The sequence below is a fragment of the Megalopta genalis genome, chromosome 19, assembly GCF_051020955.1.
Source record: "Megalopta genalis isolate 19385.01 chromosome 19, iyMegGena1_principal, whole genome shotgun sequence".
Classification (NCBI taxonomy): domain Eukaryota; kingdom Metazoa; phylum Arthropoda; class Insecta; order Hymenoptera; family Halictidae; genus Megalopta; species Megalopta genalis.
In genome coordinates this window covers 1,265,938-1,293,277 of record NC_135031.1, presented here as the reverse complement: position 1 = coordinate 1,293,277, position 27,340 = coordinate 1,265,938, and the positions used below count along the sequence as shown (strand labels likewise).

At 39.0% G+C, this 27,340-nt stretch overlaps 1 protein-coding gene and 1 long non-coding RNA gene across 2 annotated transcripts in view; one reads left to right on the top strand and one right to left on the bottom strand.

Moving 5' to 3' along the window:
- MESR6 (misexpression suppressor of ras 6) overlaps positions 1-27,340 on the bottom strand; it is a 657,659-nt gene that overhangs the window by 399,783 nt on the left and 230,536 nt on the right. The window lies entirely within an intron of this gene.
- On the top strand, positions 1,153-22,202 carry LOC143260791 (uncharacterized). Its single transcript, XR_013035068.1, has 2 exons — positions 1,153-1,843; positions 19,707-22,202. It is a non-coding gene; the product is annotated as an uncharacterized LOC143260791 (long non-coding RNA).

The following is a 27,340-nucleotide window of genomic DNA, read 5'->3' as shown; positions in this document are numbered from 1 at the left end:
TGCAAAATTCGATCGGCGAAGTTTGAATTTGGACAGCAAGAGCTTCCCGAGGAAGGGCGTGATGGCTCTCGGGAACGAAGAAGAAGCACGAAGCCGGCGTCGAAGGTGGGAACCTTCGAAGAATCTCTAATAAACACCACCATTGTATGCTAATCCATAAATATGCCCTGACTACGGTGCAAGCTCGCGTACAAACCAGCTGCGCCGTACGTGCGTGCGTACGCGAGTTTTCTCTCGGCCAATCGGCATCTCCGTGCATACCAACAGCAGGTATTCTCGTCGCTGTACATAATAATATGATCTTGACGACGACGTTGTCTACGATCTGACATTTTTACGCTGACACATCCGTCTTCTCTTTCCTGTTCCACGTCGAACCAGTCGTTCGCCCGTTGGAATCGCGCTGGCACGCCTTTGAAAACTCGAATCGATCGCTTGTCCTCGATCGTTCCGAGTCCGACGAACTTTCGTCGATCATTCTACCAGAAATAGTTGCAATGTAGTCGAAGAATAAATTGCAATGTTGATATACATACATGCAATTTTAAATGTTGAATATTTTTTATTAGAAAAACAGCATTCTCCTCACAGAATGCGATTCACGTACAGGGTGTCGCATTTATCTGGACTGTCACAAATATTTCTATTATTTGTAATGTATAGAAAGAAAAGATTACGTCAATTAATCAATTTTCAAGCCTTAGAACCAGAAATATTTTTCTGATATCGAATTTAAAGAAAAATCATGCCGCTGTGGAATTCTATAGGAATTAATGAATAAAAGATTTTCTGTTTCAATTTAGGTAAAAATCTTTTAATAAACTTTGTATCCATATTTTTGTTTCATATTTCGGTTAGTAGTTTATTCTTCAGCATTTAGTAGGCTTTCAAATTGCAAAGTTAAATTACACATTACGATACAGAAACTTAAGGTGATCACTATATATCTAGAAAAAAGAGAAGTATATATATATATATATATATTTCTCTTTTTTCTAGAGATAGATTTTCTAGATTATTATATATTATAAATATATAATACAAATATATGAATATATAAATATTTCACGTAACATTTGGACAATAGATAATTTTAACGATGGACGACCAAATAATCGTGATTCTACTGTATAAACATTCTATCAAAGAACCAACCAGCTAAAGAGTCTGTCATCGAAGACAACAAAGCCAGGACCCTTCCAAATCCCCATCGCCGATCGATCGTCAATTATTGATCGAACAGCCGTGTATTAATAATTAGATGCGTCAATAACGCGTGGGGCACGCGTGGGCTAAAAAGTCTAGCTCGCTCGCTCGCTCTCTCGCTGGCCGGTGAATGTCGTTGTAACGGGTGTTCTAAATGTCAGCCACGTTCCACGACGAACTTACGCGCCGATACTTTTTCCAGCTTTCAAAACCGTTCGACGCCTGCCTGCACGACTTTAAGGTCACCGGAGTAATTATACGCCTCCGAACACGCGAGAGCTTAACGCTCCGCTCCGCTCCGAACCGATCCGATCCGCTCCGATCCGCGCCGCGCCGCGCCACGGCCACCGCGTTCGATCGGACGCGCATCGATGTGCACCGTAATAAGCGAAATCTAATTGTGCAACGCGATACGTGGATGCAACCGCGTCGCTGCTGCGCTCCGCGATGAATCTCGTTGCAACGATTGCGCCGCGCACAGGCTGCGAATCAATGATATTCGAGACAATCGCGGATACAACGATTTGCGCGAGCGGATTCGAGCGAACGTTGCTGAACAACTTGGATTGACATCATCGATCAAGTTGCCCTGGGCTTTGCTGGCTCGTGGATACAATTGCTGGAGATTGTGTACACGGTAACTGAATTTTTCTGTATTTACATCGCGTCTAACTTCGCAAAATATACGCTTTCGGACAAACGTTGAGAAACTTTACATTTTCAAGACATACTGTTAAAATATAATGTAATAAATAAAAATATAATAAATATAAATATAATATAATAAAATATAATAAAATATAATAAATAAAATTCGATGTTTTAACAAATATATATTTCAGTCGATTAAAAGTGCATATTATAGTGAAACAAAGAACACATTGTTTATAACAAAATTAATATTCTCGTTGACACAATACAAATCTTTATCTTATATTGAGCTCGTTTACTATAACCAAAAATGTGTATCTGTGTATCATGTTTCTTAATTTTTGTTTGCAAGTGCATTTTATTTTATTTTCAGTTGAAAATTTTGGTCGGCGAAACATCCTTTCTTTTGTTCTAGAATTTACAAACTCGTCTACGAATTTAAACATTTATTTTGGAAACAAGTCTGGTGCGCTAGATAGATTGTTATGTTATTTTATTCGTCATAAAATATGCTATAGTAAATGTAACTATTCATTATACTTTTATTTTATAATAAGATTAAATATTAATATTTTTTATAATAGCATTATAATAAGATTTTAAAATAAGTAATCTTTTCTGGGGCGTACGCAAGAAATTTTTTGCACTGTTCTAATATTTCTAGATAGATTGCAAATCTTTATGCATTTATGGTATCTTTTAATTCTTACAATAATACATTTTATTTTACCTTTATCATAAAAAATTGTCGATAACAAATTTATCGATAAATGTCGATAATATCGATATGTTACCGATAAACTGACATATAGATAATATCGATAAGATATCGTTAAGATGAATGAAAGCTTAGATGATCGATGTAAAGTATGACGAATTTATTGTTTAATCAAATGTCTTTATTTCTGTTTACACTAGTTGTAGAACGCATAATTGCTAATTTTTATTGTAATTTGCAAGGTTGCATCTTAATAACACTGTACAGCTAGTACTTCATTTGCCTTAACAATATAGCGCTAAATATCGTTATGCATCGATAGGATATCGATACAATAAGTAATATATACTGTATGTGCGCGATGTTTCCAAATGGAATTAAGTTTAATGAAGTCGCTGGTTGCCTTTACGTACACTTTAATAATATTACAGCTATGGTCTTAGCGATGCGTTATCTGCGTTCTTAGAGTTCTACGAGTTCTGACCGTTCTAACAGTTCTGGTGGTTCTAGCCGTTCTGGTGGTTCTGACAATTCTAACAGTTCTGGTGGTTCTAGCCGTTCTGGTGGTTCTAACGATTCTGTCTAACGTTCTAGGTGCCTTTGCGCTTGTCGCCTCGGTTTTTTTGTTGATTGGTGTATGGTGGGTTTTGATGGAGGAAATGAAGCGTTTTTGATTGGAGATGGGTGTGTCGGAAGGAACTTGAGGAGTGGGAAACTGTTCGAAAGTTCGGGTTGTAAATTTTCCGTTTTGGGAAATATGGAATTTATGAGTCGTGTTGTCCGTTCGTCGGGTCGAAGGGTATTTTCGTTTGGGTGCATTTTTTAGTGTCGCAGGTATATCGCTTAATTGCTCAAGGGATGGCCAGGGATGTTTGACCTTCGGTGTTGCCGTCGCAACATATACAATGTTATAAATATAGTAATATATTATATATATATATATATATATATATATATATATATATATATATATAAAAGTCTAAGCTATAATATATATAATATAATATAATATATATAATATAATATAAATATAATATATTAATTTATACAATGTGTTATATATATTAATATATATATAATGTTATCATTTCGGGCTCGATAGTTCAAATGTCAAAAAGCAGAGGAAATTGTTTCACTTGTCATCGTTTTCATTAGACTTGGAAAAATGTCTGTGAAGACCGTTGAAGAGCTCAGAAATTTGAAAATTCTAGGATTTCAGCGATTGCGAAAAGATAAGCCGTTAAGCAGCGAGTGGCAAGGCGTCAACCGTTGTGAATGAGGCGCGCCTTAAGGCAACAGGCCAACGGGGCGATGGAATGCAGAGGTGAAATTAGTATCGCTGTCGCCATAAGCGCTCTCGCTCGCCGGTTACAAGTCGCGATTCTTTTCGTTCGTTGCCTCTATTTTTTTCTCCTCCGGTTTCTTTCAAGCGGCATCGTATCGCCGACGGTTTCCAGCGAAACTCGGCTGCGGGACCAGGAGGGACAAGAACCGACCGTTGAATTTATTTATCGCAGAAAGAAAGAGAGCTTCGAGCGTACCACGCTTCGTATGTAGCATTTTAATTACCGCGCTTCGTCCCATTCCGCGCGCGTTCCACCGTGGACCGCCGCGCGCTCCCACCACAGTAAAAATGCGTGTCCGCGTAAGCAAGCTCATCTTCTTGCATCGGTGCACTCGCTCCTCTTCCAGGAAACCGCCGATACACCGGCGCGGAGTAACGCCGCGATTTATAATCGAGCTTTTCGGATGATCGACAGCTTTCGGAACAGGTGCGCAGACACAACCACCTGCGCCGTCTCGCGAAACTATGTGAATAGTAATCGTTTCGCTGCGGATTTTATGCATTTATCGCGGAAACGCGTACGTGGTATGCAAAACAGCAAAGACATTAGAAGAATTCAAGGATGTCATTATTTTAACATGTTCGCTTGCATAACCTACCATGGTAGTGGATTTTATATATATTTATCGAATAACATTTATCAAATCTTTTTGTTCTCTTGTTTTAATCATTTTTTAATAGTTCCTCTTTAATTTGCTCTTTAGTTAAAAATAAACGAAATAAAAGAATAAAAAAATTGAATATCTCTTATTCGATGAAAACACGCCAAAAGCATAACAATTGATCATTCCACGGTAACCGGCTCCACTACCATAAAAAGACTTTGAAGTTGATTAGTTATGATGAAAACTGAAACTGGAAAGCTAAAATTAACGAAGTAATTACTAGAGTGCGAATTTTAGGCGTTTATGACAATATTGAGTAGGTGACATCTAAAATAGTAGCAAGAGTAACAGAATTTAAGAATGCAATATTAGAATGTAGTATTTTCAATCTATTAAAATTATTAATGGTAGGAACGGTTCTCTATTTTTATTTCTTGCTATTGATGCAAAAAACTTATTTTGCACAAGAATCCGCAGTCAAAAATAACAAACAAGAGAGAATACGGAGAAGGAGAGTTTCGAACGAGAGACTGGAAATCGAAATATTTTGAGGTTTAGGTGTTATATCGATACAGTAAATTCTCACCAATTTTCCTTTAGCTTGCAAACAAAGTAGACAATTTGGGAAAAGGAGATACGATTATTTGAGTCTCGAATAATCGTGTCCCCACTTCCCAAATTGTCAATTTTTGTTTACAAGTTGAAGAACAATTGGTGAGAATTTACTGTATTCGGAAAATCGGTTTTAATACTGGTATGTAACGTCCACACCAGTAAACATATCGCAATGTTTACCGGTATAATACCGTTACGAGTCCCAGGTTTGTTTACAATAATCGATCGTAGCGTAACAGCGCGACTGACGGTATGACGTCATACCGGTATTTCGGTTTCTACAAAGGTTATAAAGCTGCAACCGAAAAATACCGGTATCAGTCTCTTTGTTCCGAACGACAAATAATATAGTGAATTCTCCCCGATTGTCCCTCAGCTTGTAAACAAAAATGAACCATTTGGAAAGAGGGAGACACGATTATTAGAGCCTCATGGCTCGTTCTTTTATAGTCGTCGACAATCGGCGACTATAAAAACGAACCGCGAGCCTCGAATAATCGTATCTCCTCTTCCCAAATTGTCTATTTTTGTTTACAAGCGCAGGAACAATTGCAGAGAAATTCCTGCCCTTCCATCGATTCCCTTTTCGTAACCATTTCCCAACGAAGCGATGGAAGTCGAGCGAGTTCGTCGCGCCACAACGGCAGAAGAATCCGCATTTCAGGGAAGAGCGCAACCGATTTCGTAGAAAGTCGAAATTTCACGTGGCTGGTGGCGTGACAGGTGTCGCGAGAGTTCGTCGTCGCGGATTTCAGAAGCTTGTTTGCTGAACTGCGTCGAGGACGCGTCAATATTGGCGTTGCTCTTCGTGGTACACGCACTCTACGGATGTCCTCTCGAGACTGGCAGGATCTCCGCTATTAGCGAAAGCCGCGGATCCAGGGAAAGAGGATACCGGCAGGGACTGTATCGATGACCGGGGACCTGCTCCAGACCAAAGGATCGCAGCGGGCAAAGTGCACGGCAAACAGAGATGCACCCTCCTCGAGGGTGCTGCCGGAGGACACGCGACCATGCGTCCCCGGAAGCACGATCGAAAGCCCACCTTTGGGAATACGGGATCTTGCCCTACGCTGCGTCAATTTGCGCAGGTTGTTTGACCCCATGGTTCACAGATATCGGGATTCGGCTCGCTTTCGAGCCGACCGTTTCAGGGGGCTGTTAAGAGGACCATGTGTATTCCGATTGCGAGTCTGGCGAGTCGTGGATTGTGTCACAAGACGGTGGGGACGATGACCCTGACGATCAAGGCTTGAAAATTGACGGTCGGAAAGTAGAAATGTCACTATCGATTATCGATGAAATTACTAATATTATCGAAATACCGATCGGATATCCTTGAGATATCGATAAGACGACTTGAAGAATTGAACTGATTACTAGACGGCGAAGGTTTATTTTTAATAAAATATTTTAACTAAAATATGTCCGCCTCTTTTGTTCGTTTGAACAGTATCTCGACGATATTGGCGATATTTACAACATATCGGTAAACGTTTGAAAATTAATATATGTATTATTTTACAATCTACTAAAGAATACAGGAAAAATATTTCGCTTGTTTCTAATAAAGAAGAAACTAGAAGTATGTAAATTCGAGTTGAAAAATCGCTGAATGCGCTGTACAACAGTAATTTATAAAAATAATTATACACTTACCATTTTTAAGATATTTGTAATACAGAGTATCCCAAAAATGTCTCGCAATCTGGAAATGGGCTTCAAATGACCTCAGGAATCCCCTATTTCTGGATTCTGAGACATTTTTGGGACACCCTGTATAATCAAAATCAAAAGTTTTTCGCAACGAATTTTACAAATATGTTTAATCACGACGCTAAACTGATCTGGACATCGACAAACAGACAAAACAACGAAATATGCGAGTTAATATGTATTCAAGAAGTATCGATGTGACACTTGAAACATCTATAACCGAAATAAACTAGGGTCTCATATTAGGGAAGGTCCTCACGTTAGGCAACCTTACCCTAAATAGTTTGTTGGTAAGTGTAGTAGTTAAAGGAACGTTACAGAAAAATAATTTATTCGATCTAATGTCCTGCACATGGTGCACCCCGTACCACCGGAAGTATCCAGTAAGATAATTAGTTTAGGCGGCTAATTGCGGGCATGGTACTCCAGTAGTTTATGACCGTACGGTGCCGTAAATGCGGCACGTTGGCTTATTGTAATCGAAGTCGCAAGGATTTCCGAGAGACCTAATAATATCTTGAAATTAGAGAGGTTTCGCAATTTCCATCGAAATCGACGATCGAAGGCAGCGCCGCGGAGAACATCCGATTGGCGAACACATCGGCTACGTAGCCGGGACTCTGGAGAGAAATTTCTCTGCGTCGTTGCCCATTATCGTATCGAGTATCGACCGCATGCCGCAATTTCTGCCCACCGGGTCACGTCCAGCTGCGAAATCGGTATGCGGAAGAGAAAATATCGATGATTATCGCGATGCGGACGGTCGCCGTCGGTTCCCCAACGCGAACCTAATCTCCCGACGCCGCCTATAACGGTGCCCTGTCATGTCTTTCGGGTTTCCACATACTTTTTGCCACCCTATAGAACAGTCTTCCTCGATGGACACCTGGAGCCGCGGAAGTTGCAACGAAAAACTCGTGACCGGTACACTTTTTTACTGCTTTTAATTCTAAGCTTTTACCGGCTCTGCGGCTCATCATCTTCCTCTTCTTTCTTCAGCGTTAATTAACCTTTTGATTAATCGGTAACTCGATGGATTTTTTTCAGATCACCTGCCAGCAGGCTCGAAAGTGTTCATTAGCGAAGTAGTAAATATCGAATAAAATATAAAATGATATAACGTTGGAAATGACTGATCTATTTAAGTTTTTTGTTATTGATACGAATTTAGTGAAATAAACTTTGTTTATCATAACGTTAAGAGTTAAGTCATTATATCATTGTAGCATGGTATCTTTCACGATTCGAACAAACTGTATCCTGTCTTTTGCTAACGCTTCTTTAAATAATTGTTAATACGAAGTCTGTTTAACTGTTTTTTATCATTTGCATTTCGTAGCCATGATTTACATACTTAGGATAGTTTTAACAAAACTTTACGTACTTTTTAACAAGATTTTAGTGTAGCAGTTCATGTTCCGAGCAAATAAAGTACCATTTAAGGATTAAAGTCATTAGGGTATGACCTTCGTTAGGGAATGACCTAATGTCTTCAACAACTGGCAATTAAAACCACGTTGCAAGGCAACGCTCAAGAACCTTGTGAGGTCATATTTCTTTATCTATAATATCCATTACTTTTCGTTTTTCAGACGATCTAACATATTGTTATGGCGTTATAATATTATATTATTATATTATTATATTATTATATTATTATATTATATTATATTATATTATATTATATTATATTATATTATATTATATTATATTATATTATATTATATTATATTATATTATATTATATTATATTATATTATATTATATTATATTATATTATATTATATTATATTATATTATATTATATTATATTATATTATATTATATTATATTATATTATATTATATTATATTATATTATATTATATTATATTATATTATATTATATTATATTATATTATATTATATTATATTATATTATTATTTATTCTATTATGACGTGAAATCATAACATTAATAAATTTACCTTTTCCAACGAGTTGACATGAAACCGAGAGAAGTCGACTTCCGAATCGAGATTGTGGTGTCCGGTTAACGAGTTGACGAGCAGAGTATCAGCAGATCAAAGATAGGCGTCAAGGATGACAGACATACATTATACTTATAATGTAATTATAAATAGGTGATTGAGTTGTTACACTTATGCTGAGTTCTTTCGATAAGTCGCTTATATTTGGCATGATAAGAAGACCGGGATAGCACTTGCGTATTCCAAACGAGGTATAATTAAAAAACGGTATAGCCAGAGAATCTGTATTTATGTTAACACAATCACCGATTAAATCGATTTTGTCAGCGGCAATGTCAACAATTTGAAAAACGACGATTCATGTTCCTAATTCGTGTATGTTTAACAAGTTGCTAGAAATTGAAATGTGTCATGAATTAATGCGCTATAGTTCCATATAAATTAAATAAAAACCATGACATACGAATGGGTGACATTTTCAAGACTTATGTCTCCAAATGTGAATCTATACATATCAACATGATAAAAAGATAAGTGAAATAAATGATGAGGTTACTTTAAATTAACTTGACTCTAAACGATCTTAACGACAAATTTAATCAGTAAACAATACACATCGTAGTAAACAATAACAATGCTAATAACCGTTTCTCACAACGAGGAAAATGCGACTACGCCACTTTAATTCTAATCCACTCTTATAATGAAAACATTAGATCACAAGAAATGTCTACGTCGCGGAGGTTAAATAGCTTCGAGTGCAAACGGTTTCATCGACTCATCATGATCGCTGTTTCATAAACAATAGGGAGTCACGAAGGAGGATGATCTCGACGCGAAGAACGAGTAGCATAGCTACTCCAACTTTTTCGCTGTCCAACCACGTCGAAGGAGCCTCGGCTATTTTCTGTACGGCGCGCTAATCATTAATTAGCCGTTTCTTCGGGCAGCATTCGTCCCGGGTGTTTCGACGGTTCTTGCCAATGCTGAGGACAAGCAGGACGGCGGCCACGGAGGGTTGGGGGAGAGGAGTTGCCGAAGACGTACGACGTGGCGAACGAGTAGGAATGCCGGGGGACAGCCAGCCATCCTAGAAAGGCCCGATTAATTTTTCGTGTCGGTGACATCGGTCGCTCGATCGTCCCGGTTTTTCGTCCGTTCAATGAAGATCGACGAAAGCCGGACCCCACTCGCGTGGTTGTCGTGTAGGAACGCTGGCCTGTGTCGTTACCGGAAAGATCGATGGTTTCGCGTACCCAGCATCGCGACGACTCGTTTTACTTTATTGTTATTGCTCCTCGTTATGTCACGCGGCCACGTCCCGGAAAAATTAGCGTTTTTCTCGACGATACGGCTCGTTGCAAGATTTCTTCATTAGCTTGCAGCGCCGCGGTACAATAGCGTGCGCTATCGCGATAAATACCAGGTGCGATGTTCACGGTATTTGTATTTGTATATCAAGAAATTTGTATTTGTTCCTTGATATGCGATCCCATCCGAAGCATTTCTCATAGACTGTAACACACTCGTGCCAGTGTCGTTCCCAATTTTTAAAAACAAACACGCACCTTGTCTAGCAATGATAGTGAACTGAACGTGACATAACTCACACCTCGGCTTAACTTAGTTTGAGGAATTTCTGGTTAAAGAATTTAATGCAAGAAATTTAATACTTTCACCTTCCTTCGCTCATAAGCTATGGCTTTATATGGCACTGTCTTTATAGTACGTGCTTCTTAGACCATTATATTTGTAGGCATAGCTTCAGATAACTTTTTTGGCAAAGATAAAACCATCTACGTGACGTCAAACACGAACAAGATGCACGATCGTTACTCCCGGAAATGCCAAATTTCGAGTTGCTGTGAATTTCCCTGCGCTAGCCCTACGCCTATGTAATTTATTGCTACGTCGATGCTAAGAGTAGACGGAGTCGGTCAAGCGTGTGATGCGGCACGCGACGCGAATTCCTGGAAGACAACACAAAATGGTGTGTTTGAGTGTGAGTCAGGTAAGAAAAACCGTAGCGCTACAAGGTACGTGACCAATCTCCGTCGAATCGTGACATGTAGCCTCCGAATTGCCTTCGAATACAGTGAATTCTTTCCAATTGCCTCCCAGCTTGTAAACAAAAATGGAAAATTTGGGAAAAGGAGATACGATTATTCTAGCTGTACGGCTGGTTTTTATAGTTGTTAACAATCGGTGACTATAAAAACGAGTCGCGAGGCTCGAACAATCGGATCTCCTCTTCTCAAATTGTCCATTTTCGTTTACAAGCCGAGGGACAATTGGGGAGAATTTACTGTAGTGACACGTGGCCTATAAATTGCCTTCGAATAGTGGCACGTGGCCTCGGAATTGGCTTTGAATCGTGGCAAAAAAATTTGAAAAAAGAAGTTGTTATCGTTCTTATTCTAGCATTACTATGTATTCATATTAATGTACACCGGCATGCTGGCCGCTGCCTTTTTCTGCCGACTGTCTTTTTTGGCGACTGCTCCGAGTTTCCATAAAAACGAGTCGCGAGGCTCGAAGAATCGTGCTCGAGTGTCTGGCGATTATCGTTTCCAATTTCGAGCTCCGAGCCTTTTAACCATTCAGGCCCGACGCACCACTATATTGGCTTTCGCGGATGTCATCTTTCAGAACGACACGCCACTATAGTGACTTTCGCGGATGTCATCTCTCTGGACGACGCGTCACTATAGTGGCTTGCTCTAGTAGCTCACTCGCTCATCGTTTGAACCAAATAATCGTCTTCATAAGCATTGTTTCACACTTCTTTTGTCTTCACATCGATTTACAACAGTCTACAGGGTGTCCCAAAAATGTCTCGCAATCCGGAAATGGCGGGTTCCTCGGATCATTTGAAGCAACTTCTTCCTTCACAAAAATTTTCTCCGAGGCACCGTTAACGAGTTATTAACGAAAAACAGTGACCAATTAGAATCGAGTACGGCTGGCGCGAGGCTGCCCAGCCAACCAGCGCGCGAAGCCCAGGTCCGCTCATTGGTTTGATCGCCTCGCGCCAGCTGAGCTCGCCTCTCGTTGATCACTGTTTTTCGTTAATAACTCGTTAACGGTGCCTCGGAGAAAATTTTTGTAAAGGAAAAAGTTGCTTCAAATGGCCTGAGGAACACGCCACTTTCGGATTGCGAGACATTTTTGGGACATACTGTATATACAGACAGAATAAACAGTATCAGACTCTGTACAGTACATATCAGACTCTGCTGTGTCCAGAGAAATAGCCTCGCGCAGAATTCAGCCGTACCTAAAAGGTTAAAGCGAATTTACTGTACATTGTATGATATACAGTCCGCAATTCCGAAAGAGTGACACACCAATATTCCAAACATGAATATAAACTGTTTTAATGTTCGACATTAACGAATATAATTTCGCATAAGCTGCTCGTATCATCGTGTCAGCCATTTTGAATAATCATCTTCTATCCAGTCTAACGACAGCCGCGGGTAGTTTTCTTCGCCTATCCAAGCTAGTGGATTTTCTATACTCGTACTATATACATGCCACTTTTGATAGTATATATGGTCTAGGAGATGCTTATACATCGCGAACATGTGAACCAACGTCGGAAACAAAAATAGATTCATTCGGATGCAAATAGCGTGCGAAATGAAAAAGTTCCGGGAACTTTTCGATCACACCTCGTATAAGCAACCCGGGATTTTCAGTTCAATTTGATTATGAATCTAGGAAGTGTCGCGGCGTATCCTGGACTTGTTGGATAAAATGAATTTATTGCCTGGCGACAGCTTTTTACGACGTCCCCGGACGGAGATCGGTTTTATTTTGCTATAAACTGGACCGGATCCGCGATCACCAAAGCTTGTCCCGTTGTCAATCAGTCCTATCGAGATTATTCCAGCGGTGGGACACTTAATTTTTGTTTAAAAACCAAGCGACAAGCTTCGCGGCCAACTCGAGAGACAGCCAATACGGGATCCGCGGGATTTCTGTTTCTAAAGATATTTTACGATCGCCGGCATTTATTCCCGGGATCTGTCGTCCGTGACGATCAAACGTCCCCGTTGGTTTATGGAAGCGATGCTATCTTCGCGGATATCAGTTCGGGGCTATAAAGTCGTTTCGCAATTACGGGGTGTCTGACAGGTGTATAGTGCGAGGCGAAACGCTGAGAGGTCCGTTGTTAGAGGATAAGAGGCAGAGACGAACGGGAGAAACGAAAAACGAGAAACAGAAGCCGTAGGTCCACCAAGAGAATGAGGAACGTGGGACACGCTGGCTACTGAGCAACCTTTTTCTCTTTTTTAATGGGAAGCCGGTAAATCACAAATGTCTATAGCGCGTTAGCTTTTTATTGGCGAGCATCCGAGAATCGTTAAACAGCGGGGACCGCAGCCATTATAACCGAAATGAAAAGAAAATGTCGTAGCGAAAGAGTTTTTTCTTCGACTAGAACGTTCTCGACTATTGTCGTACTGATTCGAAGCTCGATCGAATGATTTCGTGCATTGTCGGTAATTATTATCGATGAAGGAAAAATCGAAGTTCGGCAATTTCGAATTTTTTATTCGATAAATTAATCGAATAACGGAGAAGAATTATTCGAATAAATAGATAGAATCGTTTGTTGCGATTAAGGGATAATTGTTATTCAAATAAAATATTCGACTAAAAATAATTCATTCGAATAATTACTCCAGGTAAATATTTATTTGAAACAATTCGAATAATGCCCAACTCAGGCGCCATTGAATAAAACCAAAATGAATTATTCGAATAATGTGCACAATTCTTTATTTGAATAATTCATTTGAATATTGATTGTAAAATTTTTTTTGTACGTAAATTTATAAGAATATATTTATGAGAATAGCTTCAGGATCAGTTCCATTTCAATTACTTATAGAAATACAAACTCTGCACCACTAAAAAGATTGTTATCAGATTTATAAACTCTGCACCTATGCAGACAAATTATTCAGATATGTATCAATGATCAACCTACCCAAAACTTTCCGATGCAACATTCGGAAAGAATCTAATTGTAAAAAGGAACATAGAAGAAATAAATCGATGAACTATGAGGAACACTATATTCTATGATTTTTACACAAAATTTCCGTGCGAATTCCTTCACGAGCAAATTTTTCTTCGAACGAATTCTTATTCGATTAAAGTCTCATTCGAATGAATTCTTGTTCGAATAAAAACTGATAAATATTGTTACCTAGCTAAATTTTCATTCGATTAAACATTTATCCGATAGCATCGAATAAAGTCTTATTCGCCAGTTTTTATCTCTTATCCGTCAGCCGAATAAAAATGTTGACCAGCATCGAATGAGACCGGTCCGTGAAAATGAGTTTTTCTCTCTGTGTTCCGACAAGCATCGATTAACACGCAGGGGCGAAAATCGGCGGAGAAGAACGGGAAGAATTGTGGGAGAAGAGGTTCGAAGGAAGGTCGTTTCAGAAGGTGCCGAGAGCCAGGAGAGGGTCCAACGGATCGAGGAGAACCGATAAACGGGAGGCCAAGAAACGGTAGAGAAGGAGCGAGACAGGCCAGCTAGAAAATCGGAGATAGCGTGCGAGAGAGGAGGTCGCCGACCCGTACGGAAATAGGATCAAAACCTTAGGTAAACGTAACTTTTCCTCCGGTGGGAAAGGGAGGCCCGGGGAGGGCGGAGGCTCCCCGGGTTCGACTCATTCGGCGCGTTTGGAAATCCGCCAAAGAAATCCAGGAACGCCGTACGGCGTCATGGCGATTTCCCCCGTGGCTCACCACGATGCGCTGTACTTCTCGATCCATTAGCACGAATTGCGGCGCTGGCTAAGGTAATTGGACGGCTTCGAGGAATAATAATACACGATACGTATCGCCGGGGCCAAAGCTCGAATAAACGGAACGACGATGGATGAAGGGACACGATCGACTTGTACACCCCCGTACAAAAAGATATCGCATCTCTTGTGTTGTTAGGTGCTATAGAAAGATCTTTCGAATTTTCGAGGCTCCTCTGTAATCACGCGAATGGAGTCGCTTTCTCGCGCGGTCGATTCTTTGCATTCAAATACTTGACTTTACATCCAAATACTTATACTTATCTTGTAACTAACGAATTTCTAATCCTAACCCTCGGACGATGTATCATTTATGCAACTATACAATTGATAAAACTTGTGATTCGTCTCACCAGCATACATTTTCTGTGTCAAACTTTGATTTAACAAGCGACATCCTTCGCGTATTTAAATGTTTAAAAACCATATAAGTTTCTTCTAACTGTTAAACAGAATTATTATGATATTTACACATTCTCTTATCTTTTATTGCATCTGAAACCTATGTCTGCACAAACATTCGCGATTTAAATAACGGGACATTTTGAATGGCTAGAAGTTTGTGTACCATTGCCATACATAATTACATACATACGATACCATTTTTGGCTAATTTAGACCTCGACAGAATTTTCAATTAAGAGATTCGATCATTAGTACATTGCAATTTTATCTTTAAAAACCTACAACTGCACAAATACCTGTAGTATCTAAGTATGGTCATATTTACTTATGTCAAGTATAAATGTTTCAATATAAATTTCATTTAATTAGAATCTGATTTAGTTATGGTATACACATAAAAATCCAGCCCAAATATCACATTAACGATGCTGAACTGTTTGATCGCATAGAAATATTTTTTTTTTGAAATATTAAAACATTCCTTATTTTCAGTTTTGATTTATCCTATAGAATCGAATGGACCCCACAATAAAAGCTTAATATAATCGAAAATTTAATTTATGATCACGGTCTTTTCAAAACTAGTGAAAAATTTGTGAAAATGGCACCATCACTATATTTCAAAAGAAAAACAGTAAAATTTCTAAATTCCTTCTCGAAAACGTATTTTTATACGGGAAGACAATACAGAAATAAAATTATACACGCTGTTCATAAACACTAAATCGACGTACAGCACATTCATTTTTAGAACCAGTTAAAAATGTATAAAACTATTGCGAATGTCAGAAGCGATTATAATGCTTTAAAAAGCAACGAAATATGTAAACTCCCTCTACAAAACTATATACGTACTAAAACGAAACAAGATTCAGATAGAATTACTCGTATCGTTCACAAATGCAAATGTCTCATTTACGAGAACTAATGAACTCTGTGTCAAATTAAACGACCAGTTTCAGATACTTTCCAAATCGTTAAAACGACAAAAAGTTTTTCATAGGAAATAATTGAAAAAAATGTCTCCATTCACATTCCACAATTCTCTAATAAAAGTGGCAAATAGCCTAAACGAGTCCATTCTAGTCATTCTTCTGAAACAGCACTAGTCAGTGACTTCTAGAACCCGGTAGATTTAGCGTTAAGACAAGAAGCGGGCAAGTATGAAGAGTTCCATACAGCCATCCGCAACGATGTGCAACTCGAGTTTAAAAATCGTTGATCCGTGTTCGGTGTTGCGGAGGAACAAGCAGAGCAAAAATCACCGGTTACGATTGTATCTTCGAACAAGATTTGAATGTCCGACTGGATCCGGTCGCTAACGGCAGGTAGCACAGTAGCCCCGTGTCGCGAGGTTGGTACCAGGTTGCAGGGATGTTCCCCGGGCAATCTACATCGTCCAGGAAGGACAGTCGGCGGGTATCGGGCTCACGGGGCCGTGTACCTTAGAAGTAGAAAGTTTTTCTCGTTCGATGACCCGGCACCTTCCGTCGAGAGCAAGGCCTGGCGGCGCGGCGCGGCGCGGCGGCGTCGTCGTCGGGTGGGATAGCCTGGCTCTCTTCGTATAATATAGAAGCTGGAGGCCAGTGGGGGAGCCGGTGGCCACCGGTGTTTATTCAGGAAGAGTTCTATTGCTCGTAGATAACTGTGCCCGCGGACAGTAACGAAGTCCATACGTTTCGCCGCGGTGGCACTCTCGATCGGCGAGGCCGCGGCCACGGGGATTTGCATGAACCGGGCCCCGATAGCAGCCCTGTGTAGGCTACTCGTTCCACGAGACGTTCTCGTCAGACGTCCGGGAATTGATGGAAACTATATTTGGATGCCAACGAATAAATTGTAATCACCAGGCGAACGGATCGCGGAAGGTCGTTCTATATGGGACGTGCGCGACGTTTATGTGGCATTCTAAACTAAGAGATTTACGGGACAGCCGCTTGGCGATTTCGCGGAAATCGGCGAGTATGACCCGATGGACCTACTCCATGGAATCGTGGGGCTGGCCCGCGAACCACATCGCCGATAATCCTTTTAACTATATTCACTCGACAGACAACGATTTCATCGACACCGAATATATAATATATAATATATAATATATAATATATAATATATAATATATAATATATAATATATAATATATAATATATATAATATATAATATATAATATATATAATATATAATATATATAATATATAATATATAATATATATAATATATAACATATAATAATATTATAATTATTATTATAAATAATTAGGTCTACCGGAAAGTTCTGACCGTTTGAGAACTGAAAGGAAATAATAGATTTTTCATAACTTTAGTAATATTTATATTGTACAATATAATTTCCGTCGTTACTTATGATCTCTTGCCAGCGTGATGGCAATTTGTGAGCAACATTTTTCAAAAATATATGTCTCAAATGAATATGTGCATATCTACTGAAATTTGCAATGACATTATCAGACAGAACTTTTCGGTAGACCTAATAATTGAGCTTCATTAATATGTTACGAATAGACCGTGGATCTTCAGGTAAGACAAAAATTTCGTGCGTTTATTGTAAACGACACGGGTGTATTCCTTCTTCCAATAGTTTTAGTTTAGTATTAACAATGATGTAACAACAATTTAAAATTCTTTTAATGTCTTCACAGTTTTTCATTTTATCTAAATTCTCTCCAATTGTCTCTCAACTTGTTAACAGAATTGTACAATTTGGGAAGAGGAGATACGATTATTCGAGCCTCGCGCCGCGTTTTTATAGTTGTTGACAATCGGCCGCGAGGCTCAAATAATTGTATCTCCTCTTCTGAAAGTGTCCATTTATGGTTACAAGCTCAGGAGCAAGTGAAGAGAATTTACTGTAATTACTTCTACCACAAATGCATAAAGTGCGCAGTCTAATTATAAACCCTGTTTTGGGGAGCTTATTTGTCGCTCATAGTAGTGTGTATATGACTGTGTTTTGTTGAAGATCAGAAGGCAATGATTTTCAAGTAGTTCGAATGCATATGCACAAACTGATTTTCGTGTGTAGCTTCTAAAAGAAGAGAGTCTTGTGAAGAGTCTTGCTGAAAAATGAGGAATGGGAGGGTCCTCTTTATGGTTGTGGACTGACAGATTAACTAAAAGTATGTTTTGTGTTAGATGTGTGTATAAATAATTATTATCGATACACAATTTTGAACATTTTCTTCCAATTGCATGCTTCTTAAACCGGCGTCCATATTAACCTGAAATCTACACGACCAAATGATTGATCTAGATTAAAATATTATATTCACCTTTAGTTCATTTTTCATGTGTCACCATATCCATGTGCTAGAATTAATTAGAAATCTTTCTTTTCTCTATCTTCTCAATCCACGGAAAATTGAAAAAACTCACGAGAAAATCGTCACTTAAATATCGAAGTACCACCACTTTTTAAATCATCCACTCTTCCTGCTATATATTTTTCAATGAAAAATTTAATACATATTCTTTGAATATCGAATTAATTACTTAATAGCTTTCAGGTAGAACCGTGTCAAACTTTCTTCAGGAAACAAAATCCCGAAGGTTACCTTATTCGAACCCCTAGCGTCTTTCCACCGAGTAGTCAATTTGTTACGGTGTCTTCGGCACACTAAACATTAAAATGAACTGTGACAGTCTTTTTAAGTTAGTTCGAATAGTTGACACCGTACACTGAAGTGGCAGAGGAAAGTACTTCACATGCGGCAGTAGTCGCGGTTTCTGCATGAAAAGTCCCGTCGAGAGACCATCGATGCTTTCCCAGCGAAACTTTCCTCCTCGCTATTACCATTGCAAACATCCTGTTCCGTCGGAGGAAGACACTTGAGAGATGTCTGACAATCGGTGTATCTGCCACTGAGCGGCAGTCAGACGACGCCGGTGAAAAGGAAAAGAACCGACAGCAGATTTCACAGGAAGGAAGTAGCCGGAGAGAGACACGAGGACCGCGAGTCGAATGATCGATAGCCGTGGAGTCTCTGTGCAAGGCCATCGATCACTTGCGACCTCGTGTCAAGCGCTACCATAGCCGCTGCCTCTTTTCCGGTACCACGATAGTCAATGGCGATTTCGAGAAGCGACCGAGAAGCAACTTTTGCTGAATCGATTTTGCTTGGTCGAGCATCGCATACTTCGATGCAGTGAATTGTTGTTCTTAATGGACTCGGAATATCCACGTGGATCAAAGAACCCTTTAACGCCTTAACGAACAATAATTTCATTTCAGGAATATAATAATAATATAATAATATAATAATAATAATATAATAATAATAATATAATAATATAATAATAATATAATAATAATAATATAATAATATAATAATAATTTCATTTCAGAACGGTAAATGTATTCTTGAACTCAGTTTTCCATGATTGACAAAAGAAAATTAGCGTCATTCGATTCCCTAGTTACATAAAACATAGTTCGTAATTTAATAAAGTTCATATAGTTTGAAACTACGCTTTGTTAATTTAGTATACCCGTGACATACGCGAGCACAAGCATTAAGGGGTTAACCATCCGACGTTTCCGATTTTTGCATTGAAGCTTACATTTTTAAAAATAATTCAACGATTTCAAACGCCAACGGAGATTACAGAACTCTCATTTTTTTAGGTAGCTTTTGGGTCACCACTGAATTTGATGCGGCAACTCGAGAGCTGACTCTTGGTCATCGCTTGGCTCGACGCGATGACTCGAGCGGCGACGATGTTTATTTGGGTTTGGTTTCCTTGGGATCAGAAGCATGCTCTGGCACTATCGCTTCATAAGGTGTATTTGTAAGCTCTTTGCGTATACAGTAATTTCTTTCAGAAATGTTCAGAGGTCGGAATTGAAACTCGCAGATCTGAGAATACTGAGTCGCGATTCTTCGAGCCTCGCGATTTGTTTTTATAGGAACTTGGGGCAGTCGGTAAGAAAGGCAGCATACCGGTGAACATTAATATGAACACATAGTAATATTAGAATAAAGACGATGACTTAACTTTTTTATTTATAATTTTTTGCCACGATTTGAAGACAATTCGGAGGCCACATGCCACGATTCGAAGGCAATTCGGAGGTCACATGCCACGATTCGAAGGCAATTCGGAGGTCACATGCCACGATTCGAAGGAAATTCGGAGGCCATATATCACGATTCGATGGTCACGTACCCAGTGTCTACTACGTACCTTGTAGTTCCGCGGTTTTTCTTACCTGATTAACATTCAAGCAGTCCATTTTGTGTTGTCTTCCGGGAATCGCGTCGCATGCCGCATCACACGCATGGCTGAATCCGTCAACCCTTAGCATCGACGTAGCAATAAATTACATAAACATGGGACTAGCACGGGGAAATCTACAGCAACCCGAAATTTGGCATCATCATATTTGAAATTAGTCCGTGATCGCGGATCGGACTCCGTTTCGACGTTAGTTCGAACTTGACAGTCGCGGTAATAGGAATATTATTCTCAAAGTTTTTGCGCCCTATAAGCATGGAATGTGGTAATGAAATTAGTTCAAAGGAGGATGAGTTTGATTTTTCATTGTTGAAGAACGAAATTATCACTATGTATTGTATAATACGTAATGATAGAGGAGGAAAGCAGTGATGGAGTAAGAGGTGTAAAAAGGCAAAAAATCAGGGTAATAGAAAGCGAATGCGGCGGAAGTTATTTTTTTAGGGTTTAGAGATCTGTTCTATCAATTCTTATATCCTTTATAAATCAGTGAAGAAGCAGAGAAACGAATAGCCGTTTACTCATGTGTAGTATGTAAAAACTTGAGAGGAAGTTTTCGTCAGACATGACATCGAGTTTCTACTTCGATCTGCAGTTTTGACGAAGTCCGATTGAATTGAAAACTACATGTTATGCTAACAGAAGTTAGGAATGATTGCAAAGTTTACTCTCAACGGAATAAGCCTGAGGAAAGACACCAAATCACATATTATTGCGATACTTGTCACGACAAGCCTAGGATGCTTCTTGGAGGTTGTTTTATAAAATATCATGCAAAGCAACGATATAATGTTGAAGAAATTTCCTTCTTTGATGCATAAAGATACATAAAATATTAAAATATAAAAGTTTTATATGTTAGTTCGTGTGTGAAATCATTTTAAGTTAGCTGTCAGAAATTCACCAAATATGCGGAAAATCGTCTCGAGTTACTGATTCGTCCGAGCAAAAAATGCCTCGAGTGCAAAGGGTTAATATTAGAACTATCGAGCCCTACACACGATTATTGTATTTGTTTTATAATAATGACAAGATTCGATTCCATTAAATTTCATACGATTTCTATGACAACATAAGCTTGAAAAAAGAAATTTTACTAAGAATCTCTCATAGAAACATTTTTAAAATATAAAGAGTTCTAAAAGAGGAAATCAGATGTCTTTTTGACTGGATTGTTAGTTTTAGTGTGTAGTTTATTTGAAACTTTGCATATTATGTATTTCCATGGTATTTTTACGAAGTTGTATCAATTTCTTCAATTCGATTTGTTCATAGATACATTTCGTAAAATATGAAAGTGAAATAGAAAGAACTGAATAGCTGTCACATAAAAAAACAACAGAAACAGTATAGTCTGTAAGAAATACCTTGAAAAATATCTTAACATTACCGGAACCCTACTAATAGACTTTTCAATTACTAAACCGCATATAAAAAAGGTGTGATAATTTTAAAGACCGTCAAAATATGCTTTATAATATGAACGTAATTTAAGTACAAGTAATAATGATCCAAATGGCGTCTATGTTATTCAGAATTACAAATGTATGCAGTGAGCGTGGTGTGCGTGTACGTATAAGATGTGTAATGGTCGCTGGAGTATATCATATACTGATTTATAATAATTGGACAACAAATAATTAGGCAGGAGGTAATCTCATCGATGATTAACGATTATAACTGGATAGTTATTATAACTAATCTATTATAATTCATAATAACTGAGCAGTTATAATCGTTAATCATTTATACTTTTATACTCTTTTTTCATCTATACTTTTTATACTTTTTGCCTAACTCTGAGTGTATGTATATAAAATTAAAGTCCCGAGAATGTACGTCACGTGCTGTATACGTTTAATAAATTGGAACTATAATTATCCAAGTGCATTCTAAAAAAAAGGGAGCTTTACCATTTGTTTAGTACAGAAGTTTCCACGTTCCACTTCCAATTTTAACACATGTAGCAATAAAGTCACTTATATGAAGTCATAAAAATAATATATAAAAATTAGATATTCTTCTATTCTACTTTTTGAAAGAGTTAAGAATTAGACCGACTTTCGAAGATCAGGATTTGTCTGCGACAGCATCGGCGAGCTCGCAGAAATTGAGTTACAGAGGTGGCTCATCCATCGCAGCGGGGATAGACGGACAAAACGGAAACTGATACGCTAGAAGGAAGGTGGTGCAATATCTGCAGTTGACCCACTTCGTGTATACCAACACGGTGTATATCGGTGAAGAAACAACGGAATGCTACCAATGCTACGGGGACTTTCACTCGGAAGGCTCATTCCTGGGTCATAGCCGGGACCAGCATGGCGATCGATTGTTTTCGAAAGGTCGTCGCCCGGTCCTCCATTAGCGGGCTCCCATTAGCCGGTTCCTCTCTTTTAGCACGATCTAAAGGTCAATCCGTGGATCGTCGCTACAATTATTTCGAAAATTCCCGTTGTCTTCAATTAGGCCGGATGATGCCGAATCGCATGGTAGACGGTAGACGAACGGAAAATATTTACGTTTCATTAAGCGCCGCCTGCTGGCCAATTAGCGGGGATCAATAAACAGAGGTTCGTAATCAAAGTTACTTTGAACCGATGTTAACACGCGTTGCAGTATACAAAACGATAATACTTCCGCCGATTCGATAGAAGCCTGGCGGTTTTTCCAATTGATGAAACTAGAAAATATTTGTTTATTGTTTAGAGTTGTGATGAAACGATTTCGAAAGAACGATAACACGATTAATTATAGTGGAAGAATCTTTCGCGAAAATTGCTATGAAACTTTTTAATAATTGATGATAATTTGGAAAGTGTAGAGTGTGAGGAGAATTTTTCTGAAAAATGACTATGTAGTTTCTCTAATATTCGAAGCAAGAAAACGCTTATTGATCGTGTAGTTTCTTAGATGAGAGATCAAATGATTTCGAAAATGCGACGAGAAAATCGAGGACATCGGGAGAATTTTGATCAAAGATTGCAATATAGATTCTCTCGTTTTCACAGTTGAAAAACATTTTTTTATCTTGTCGTACTTAGGTATTTACAAGATGAATAATAGATAATTACCAGAATCCTGTAAATACCTAAGTATGACAAGATCAACAAATGTTTTCTAAGTTTGAAAAAATGAGAGAATCTGTATTGCAATCATTGATGAAAATTCTCCCGATATCATCGATTTTCTCATCGCACTTTTGATATCATTTGTGTTTCAAAATAAATTATAAATTGCAACGAAAAAATTAAGGATTGCAATCTTCATCAAAAATTGCTAGAAAGTTTCTCACATTTTCAAAGCTGGATAATACTCGTTAATTATTGTAATTACTAGATTGCGCATCTTTGCGGAAAACAAACATTTTGTTATAAATTTTATCGAGTTACAAATAATATAATTGGAATGCAAAATTCGTTGAGCAGTATCACCGTTTTGTGTTTCATCTATTAATTTTTGTCATAAATACGTACAATACGCTGATCATTACTTATACATAAGCTGTAATAATTCCAAAAGTGCAATAAAGAAATTAAGGATGGAAAAGGAATCGCTTTCGTAAATGGTTACGGTGGTCCTGAAACATTCAGAGCTAAAAGATACCTGTTGATCTCGTCGTTACTTATTGTTTGGTATAACGTGAAATGATTTAAAAAGTGAAACGAAGTGGCGAGAGGAGAGAAAAGAAGCTTCCGAGGGTTCAATTAAAACTATCGAGCATCAGCGGACTCGGTATCGATTCGATTTAAATGTCCGTCGATGCTATAAGGGTAAAAAAAAGGGGCGATCTTCGGGTTCTTGCGATCCGGTCGAGCATCGAAAACAAGATTTTCAGTGTGCCGGAACAAAACAACGGTACGCTCCGTCGTTCCATAAATCTTGAAGAATGGTCAGTCCCTGTCGGCCGGCAAGAAACGAATGCCGGGTCACCGATATCGTTTCGATGCTCGCAGAACGTCGCAGAAGAAGCTCGCGGCCGCTCGTACGTCACTTCCCGGTGGAAAAAGAGACAGGGACGGGGGGCACGGAGGAGAGCGTCCCGTGCAGGTTCGCGAGCACAAGGCAGGAATTATGTGAATTCATTAACAAACGTGTCGTGCAATCAAACTGCTATTTACCAATCGATTAATTCAACGACTGATGCAATTTACGGCCGCCTAGCGGGGCCGGGGAGGGCCGTGAGGTTTTCTGCCTCGCGTCCTCTTCCTCTACCATCTTGTCTCCTCTTCCTCTTCTCTGGCCATTATGCTGCGCCGCGCTCCCTCTCGGGGGTTTCGTTGATGCCGGTTATCGGCGCGTCCAATCGAGGCGCAAACATTATGCCTTTGATGCGAATATAATTGTTTAATAACTCATTGTCGAGATGATCCTCGGGCTACCGCCGCGCGGACACCGTAATGGCAGCAATCCGAAAACCATTTTCGTGATGTTGTGCCGGACCTCTCGGGCCTATCAACGACACCGACCTTCGGATTATAATCTGCGCATTAAACGAATTGTTCTGAAACGTTCTGTTCGTCGTTTAATTGTTGCTGTTTTATTGCAGGGATCACCGAAGTTTAAGCGTTTGCGCTCGGACAATTTTCTCGAATCTGCTCGCAAATCGAACGTAAGGTACTTATTATGGAGCGCTTTTCAGGATGTATAGATTATCACCGATTTTATTACAAGCTTAAAAGTATCATCGTTGAATATTTATAATACCGTTCGACAGATCGATGGTTCTAGATAACGTAACGAACTATGAAATATTTATTTAATATACACAAAAAATGATACGAATAAAACGGTGAAGTACAAGCGTGTACCTATTTTGTGGAACACCGTTTTCCTACCATGTTCCCGTGGTATCATATTCAATGTCCGTATTCAACGGGCGTTGTTTTCAATGGCCGATTCCAAAATAGGAACACTGAATAGGAAACACGGATGTCGACTGTTCGATTAATCGGGAGAACAAAGACATTGCGGTACACAATATGGAACAGTATGTTCTTGCTTAGAAACGTCCGTATTCCGAATAAACATTTTTTTTACAGCTGATCGTTGTATAACAGTGTCTGTGAAAGTGAATTTATAAAGAATAATGTTCAAAAGTATTGGTAGAATTTTTAGGTACTTTAACCTTTTTTATTCACGAAGTAGCGACTAATGCTTTCAATGAAATATAAAATGATGAAATGTTGCAAGTAATAAACAGAATTTAAACGGAAAGCAAAAATAACAAAATAGCATGGATTCCTTCTCACTTCAGTAGGTATCCCAGCAGATAACCCTTCGATATCTTTATCAAATAATTATATTTTAAAGCAAAATTCAATGAGAAATAAATATCTTTTATAGCGTAAATCTCGCGCTGTTTAATTTAATAATTATTTTCATGTGGAACATTCACTGAAAACTAAATATTCTACTATTTTAACGAAACATTCACATAAAAATAAATACTCTATCTACCCCATAACAAAATCAAATCTGTACTTCGGAGAAATACACACCGATTACCAACAATTATGACGCGTGCGAGATTCAATTAATTAGCAATGCGATTCCTGGAGATGTCCCAGGCATTTGCGAAACGGAGAATGGACGTATCGAATGAATATTTTCCGGAGAAATATTTCCGCCGTCAGGGGTCGAGGTGGCATAAAGATCGCAAGTCTATTCCCGATATTTCGCGGAGTCCTGTTGCCCGGGGAAGCCTCTCGCAGCGTATACGGCATAAATTAAGCGTTGATACGGTTGCCGCGTGGAAAGCAAATACAAACCCGGTGAAAATAGAAAAGGAAGACGGGCCGAGAAGACACTGGCTGTTCGTTGCCTGTCCGTCCAGGCTTCCCGAGAAGCTCTCGTCGTTCGGCGACGCATTTATCGATACATCGAGCCCCGCGTCCACCGATGTTCGCCGTTCTTCTGAGCCTCGGCTCGGCCGGAGACGCACGATCGCTTTCGTGGCCACCGAGTATCGTGTTTAAATCGATGGAAGGAAGCCAGCTGCTGCAACCGGTTGGCGCCGCTCTGCCGAGTGACTTCGGACAACAGTCAAGAATCGACTTCGACGATCCGATGGTCCCGTGGTGCTCCGCGAGGCTCTTCCCCGTAGGGGTCGATCGGACCCCGTGCACCACCATTTAGCACACAATGCGCGATCGACGCTTTACGAGGGGACAATCTAACGATTTCCTCGATCCTCGACCTGCACTCGCCGGCCCAACGACACCGGAGAACACCTCTAACGTTTTGCAAATACATTATGGAAAAAAGTACTCGGGTTTTGTAAATAAAATGAAAATTACAGTAAATTCTCCCTAGTTGACGCTTAGGCTGTAGACAAAAATGGATAATTTGTGAAGAGGAGATACGATTATTGGAGTCTTGTGGCTCATTTTTATAGTTACCGATCGTCAATAACTATAAGAACGAGGTACAAGGCTCGAATAATCGTATTTCGTCTTCTCAAATTGTCCATTTTTGTGCACAATCTAAGCGTCAATTAGAGAGAATTTACTGTAGTTGTTTATTCGTCAAATTTTATTTTGTCGCCATCAAAATGTCTTCCATCCGGGAACCAGGAAAGTGTTCGTGCACCTATTGAAATACAATAATTTTTTAAAACTGGATTAAATGGTATGTCTACTACTCGACTAAAATGTATTTTTTTCATATTGGTACTACTTGGAATGATAAAAAAATAAACACTCTCGTTTTTTAACTTTTTTGTCTGAGCTTATAACGAAAATTTACAAAATGCCTTTCGTACATGTCGGTATCGTGCTGAAAATTTGATCGAAATCGGTTAACTCGGAATCTAGTTACAGGCGTTCAAGTATTTAAAAAACTGCAGATTTCTTACAGTTTTTCGTCAAAAGTGTTAAACATCGTGACAAAACTGCGATTTCTGCGATCTACGAAACTTCGGACGACTTCTGCTATCACATTCGCTTCGGTAGAGAAGTTTATCAGCAAATTTCTCATAGAAACTTTTCTATAATTTCAGTAACTGTGAAAGAAGAAATCATA